Source organism: Nicotiana tabacum, chromosome 11 (assembly GCF_000715075.1).
Source record: "Nicotiana tabacum cultivar K326 chromosome 11, ASM71507v2, whole genome shotgun sequence".
Lineage (NCBI taxonomy): Eukaryota > Viridiplantae > Streptophyta > Magnoliopsida > Solanales > Solanaceae > Nicotiana > Nicotiana tabacum.
In genome coordinates, this window is record NC_134090.1 from 17,163,274 (window position 1) to 17,169,273 (window position 6,000).

Consider the following 6,000-nt stretch of genomic DNA (forward strand, 5'->3'; position numbering starts at 1 on the left):
CTTCAATAGTGAGAAAATTCAGTGGCTCTTGTCCGAGGACCTTGAGATGAACTAGCCCAACACATTTATGTGCCCGATTAATCTTTGAACTATCTTGACATTGTCTACTATGGTGATGTCCTATATGGCCTTTATTTTGTCAGGGTTGATCTCAATCCCCGATTGGATAACATAAAAACAGAGGAATTTGCCTGAACCGACCCCGAATGTGCACTTTTTCGGGTTTAGCTTCATGTTGTATTTTCTTAGTTTGTTGAAGGTTTCCTACAATTGTTTCAAATGGTCCTCTTCTCACAGGGACTTGACCAACATATCGTTAATATAAACATCCATTGATTTTTCTATTTGTTCCTCGAACATCCGATTTACTAGGCATTGGTAGGTGGCATCGACGTTCTTTAACACAAATGGCATGACGTTATAAAAGTAGGTGCCGAATTTGGTTATGAAAGAAGTTTTTTCTTGATCGTTCAGATCCATCCAAATTTGGTTGTACCCGGAGTAGACGTCAAGAAAGCTGAGTATCTTGTGCCTGGCCGTTGCGTCGATCATTCGATCGATGTTAGGCAAAGGCAAAGAATCCTTAGGGAATGCTTTGTTTAGGTCTTTATAATCCACACACATCCTTAGTTTATTTCCCTTTTTACGCACTATCACTATGTTAACTAACCTATCCGAGTATTTAACTTCCCGGATGGATCCTATTTTTAGAAGTCTGGATACCTCATCCTTGATGAATGCATGTTTGATCTCGGACTGTGGCCTTCTCCTCTGCTTAACTGGATGGAACTTTGGTTCCAAACTCAGCTTGTGAGTGGCCACCTCTGGTGGGATCCCTATCATGTCAAGATGGGACCAAGCAAAACAATCGACGTTAGCTTTAAGAAAACCAATAAGTTTTTCTTGAGCTCGGGGATTAACCCATGCCCAAGTATACTTTTTGAACTGGTAGGTGCTCGATTAATATGACTTGATCCAACTCCTCAACCGTCAAGTTGTGTCGGTGTCATTAGGAGCTATGAATGATCTCGGGATGCTGTAATCGTCCTCCTCGTATGCTCCCCATTCCTCCTGTTTCTCCGCAGGCTGTTATCAATGGTTTTTATTTAATCTGTTCCTTTCTGGTCGGTTCTGCATTCCTTAATGTCAAAAATACGGGCACCAAGACTACCTTATCAATATCAAATATCTCCTTTGCGGCTAGTTATTCTCCGTAGACCCTTTTGACTCCCCCGGTGTGGGAAATTTCAATTCCTAGTGCAAGGTCGAGGGTACCGCCCTCATGTTGTGAACTCATGGCCTTCTGAATAGAGCTTTATACCTCATGTCCCCTTCAATCACATAGAACTTTGTTTCTTGGATTGTCTAGGCGGTGTTTGCTGGCAAGGTTATCTCTCCTTTAGTGGTTTCACATGCCAAGTTAAATCCGTTTAATACCCAGACTACTGTTGCAATTTGGTCCTGTAACCCCAATTGTTCTACGACCCTCGATCTGATGATGTTGGCCGAGCTACCTGGAACAATTAGCACACGTTTATCTCGAGATTTATTGATAAGTACAGATATTACTAGTGCATCGTTGTGAGGCTGTACGATGCCCTCAACATATTCGTCGTTGAATGAATTGGCTCCCTCTAGAACATAATCCCGGGTGCATTTTTCCCTTGTTAGGTACGTTAGTGCATTTTATTATTGGTCCTTAGGGAACGTCGACTCCTTCGATGATCATGTTGATAACGTGTTGAGGCTCCTCTTGTTCGACCTGTTTGTTAGCGTCCCTGTTCCTGAAGTAGTTCTTGGCTCGCTTGGTCAAGAATTCTCGGAGGTGCCCATTGTTGAATAACCGGGCAACTTCTTCTCTTTACTGTTGGCAATCTTCGATCTTGTGGCCATGAATGTCGTGATACTTACACATCAAATTATGATCTCTCTGGGTAGGGATCGGATGGTCGGGGCCACTTGATCTCTTTGATGCGCCCTATGGCTAACATGATGCTGGCAGTGTCCATGTTAAAGTTGTACTTTGACAATCTCGGTGCTTCCTTACTCCTGAGTGACATGTCGAACCCATTCTTTCTTATCAGACTTCGGCCATTGGGCCCTCGATCGCTTCTCTTCTCGTTTCTTGCAGAGTGATGCCCATATCCATTTTCTCTCTGATCTGTGTTGTATGGTTGATACCGATCTTGGACCGGTCTTGGCTCTTGATCAATGACTCTCTTAGATCTATCATTGGCCCTGACGGGGTAAACTAACCCAGAAGGGCCCTGAGTAGGTTTTCCTCCACCCTAATCTTTGACTAGTACCAGTTGTGGACATTGGCCCAGGTTACTGCCAGGTACTCCACCAAATTTTGTTTTGTCTATTGAGAAACCAAGGAACTTCAGGATTGAGCACCCGAGTGAATGAATGAACGGCCTAATCATCTGCAACCGGTGGTAGGTCGGTCTGTTCCATATAGAATATTGACACGAACTCCCTAAGCATCTCGTTATCCCTCTGTTTGACCTTAAAAAGGTCTGACTTTCTCGTCTCGACCTTGATGGCCCCGGTGTGGGCCTTTACGACAGCATCTACAAGTATAGCAAACGAATCAATGAAATTTGGGGGCAAGTTGTGATACCATATTATTTCTCCCTTGGACAAAGTCTCCCCAAACTTCTTCAGTAATACCGACTCGATCTCATCATCTTCTAGATCGTTCCCCTTGATTGTGCATGTATACGAGGTCACATGCTCATTTGGATCTGTGGTCCCATTATATTTGGAGATGTCGGGCATACGAACCTCTTTGGGATTGGCTTTGGTGCCGCACTCAGAGAAAAGGGTTTCTGGATAAAGTTTTTGGAATCCGGCCCCTTCAATATCGGGGGATGCCCCCAGGATGTGATTGACCATGGAGTTGTAAGTTTCCACCTTCTTGTCATTAGCCTCAATCTTTTTCTCACACTTCACCCCGTTTTGTCAACTCTTCAAGCATTTTCATCACTTCGGAATTCACCCGGGGGTCGGCTTCACCTAGTCTCTCAGTAATTTGCTCGTCTCCTCGAGAGCTCTCCTGGGATCGTTCGGGCTCGACCCTGTTGGGGGCGTGACTTTGATTCTGTAGCTGCTTTATAGCCGCTTGTTGAGCCTATAATATTTTGAAAATTAACCGTAGGTTTACCCCATCACCTTCGCCTTCGGGCACTTCTCAAGCTATTGGTCGGGGTCCTCCGCGAACACTATTTTTCGGATCAGTTGGCAAATTGATGTTGATAGCTACCTGCGAGTTAGCATCGACTGAGTCGGCAGCTGGGACACCATTGGGATTGGCAGGGGGCACATCGTCACTGGGAACCAAATTTATGTTTTTGCCGTGATGGCCAGACTCAACATCAACGTTTAAGTGAGCAGACTGAGAGTTTGACATTTTTAGGCTGACCTGAAATTAAGATTTCATAGAACAAATGTAAAATAGTGTGTATTATAGAGATTCGTATCAAATCACTACTATCATCCTTAGCCCCACGGTAGGTGCCAAACCGTTTACCCCAAAATTGGGTAATAATTAAATTTGTACACGTTTTTAAGGGTATGTATTTTAATTCAACACCAACAATTAAGAATACCAAATGAATGAACTTAGACTGACCAATGACCTCGTCCTCGATTGGATCGTCGGTTCGAGCCCAATCATGAATGAGGAACAAAACAAATGAGCAGAGTCTTTAACAGTGGCTAAAAGGCAGAAAATAAATTTTAATTGCCTTGATTTGCGTGTTACAATGTGTCTTACAAAAGAAAAACTTCCCCTTTATATAATAAAAGAGTTTAAATCTTAGTATAGGTCTAAAAAGGTAAAAAAATCTTCATTTTCCATAATTTGTCGATCCATAATCGACATCAAGCGAGATTCGCGCCGTGATATCCAGTTGAGAGCGAGTATTCTGGCCCTCTATTCATCTGGCATAACCTTGCACCGTGTCTCCCGAGGTCTAGAACTTACACTCAGCCCGGGACGTATCGCTTTACCATGTCCGATGTCGAAGATACAGTTCACTCTTCCAGTGTCTAGATACGAAAGGTCTCTGACCTCGATTGCAATCTCTCGGATCCGTGCTCCCCCTTCGTTCTCTCACCGGTCAATCGGGTAAACGTCGCCCCCTATTTTACCCGCGTAGAAAGTGCTTTGGCATATGGTAGTATGTGTGTGTGTGTATATATAGATATATACATACTCCCTCCGTTTCAATTTATGTGAACCCATTTGACTGGGCACGGATGTTAAGAAAAGAGAGAAGATCTTTGAACTTGTCGTGTAAAATGAGGCACATATATTTTGTGTGGCTATAAATCATTGCATAAAGATAAATTATTTCTAAATAAGGAAAGGGGTCATTCTTTTTGGCACGATCTAAAAAAGAAATAGGTTAACATAAATTGAAACGGAGGGAGTATATAGATATATATATATAAAGAAGATCAAAACAATGATTAGGTACATAAGAAGATGTGCAAATATAACAAAAAGATCAAAACAATGATGTACTACCTAGGGCACATATACTTGGTGAACAATTTTAACTTGTTATTGAAATTTTTCTTGTTCACTTTTAAGTTACAATATTATTAGGGGAAAATGCATAAGTACCCCCTGACATATACCCGGATTCTCAACTACACACTCTTTCTTTGCGGAAATTCTATTACCCTCTAAACTTATTTTAAATGGAATTATTTGCACCCTTAACGCTAACGTGTCAGAGTGTGTGCATTTTACTCTCCCAAAGATGAGTGAGAAGAAGGAAAAAACGATTTTCAGATTATTTTTTATTCTTTTTTACCATTTTTTCTTACTTTTTTTTCCTTTTCCTTTTCCTTTTCCTTTTTCTTTGTCTTTTTTCTTTTACTTTTTTTCATTTCTTCTCTAATTCCGGCGGATATTCATTCATTGACGATTTTGTCTAACCGTTTTTCTTCTATTTTTTCTTTTCACACACAAATTAAACTCTCAAAAAGATCTATTCATAAGTAAAGCAAAATACACTCAGATTTGGGAGAAAAAATTCATCATCGGAAACCTTCCCACGCCGGAAAAAAATGATGTATTGAAATTTTAACTGAAAAAAATTTTCTCAGCTTATATTCGTTTTTATTTCTTTGCTCTTCCTCTCACACATAAATTACACTTTCAAGAAAAATTTTTATATATATATATATATATATATATATAATAAAACACACTTAGATCGGGATAAAAATCTGTCGCAAAACAAAATTCGCTGGAAAAAATGGTGTTTGTGAAATTCTGACGGCCACCATTTTATGCCGGTGATCAAAACAAAAATAAAGAGAATGAAAAAAACAAAAAAAAAATGAGAACAATAAGAAATAAGAAAAAAGGATAAGAAAAAGAAGAAAGAATAAAAAAAATACTAAAAATACATGTGGGGGCGCGTGTAGCTCACCACTTGCCAAGAGTTTGGTTGTCAGCGTTAAGGGTGCAAATAATTACATTTAAAATAAGTTTAGGAGGGGTAATAGGATTCCCGCAAAGAAAAAGTGTGTAATTGGGAATTCAGATATAGGTCAGGGGTACTTATTCATTTTCCCTTTAGAATTTATATGAAAGGTACTAATTATTTTTATGATGTATAATTATTTAATATATTTTCTAAAAAAATATGTTTTTCAATACATCACAATAAATAATATTTATATGTTAATCTAAAAAATATTTATGTACAACCAAAAATGATATTTGTAATTACAATGTAACTACATCATGACAAACAAATAGGGCATTGTAATTATTATACTGTGTAGTTACTAGGTTGTTAATTACTATCCTGGAAATTACATAGCCAAGTAATTACACATAGCCTTCTAAACAGACCATTGATAATTATACAATCCATAAGAAAATAACATATATATATTAAAGTTTGGTAAGAGTTGGGCGTGTTGGGTATGACCCAAATTTTAGCTCATCTTGACACAACTCATCTCAGCCCAAGT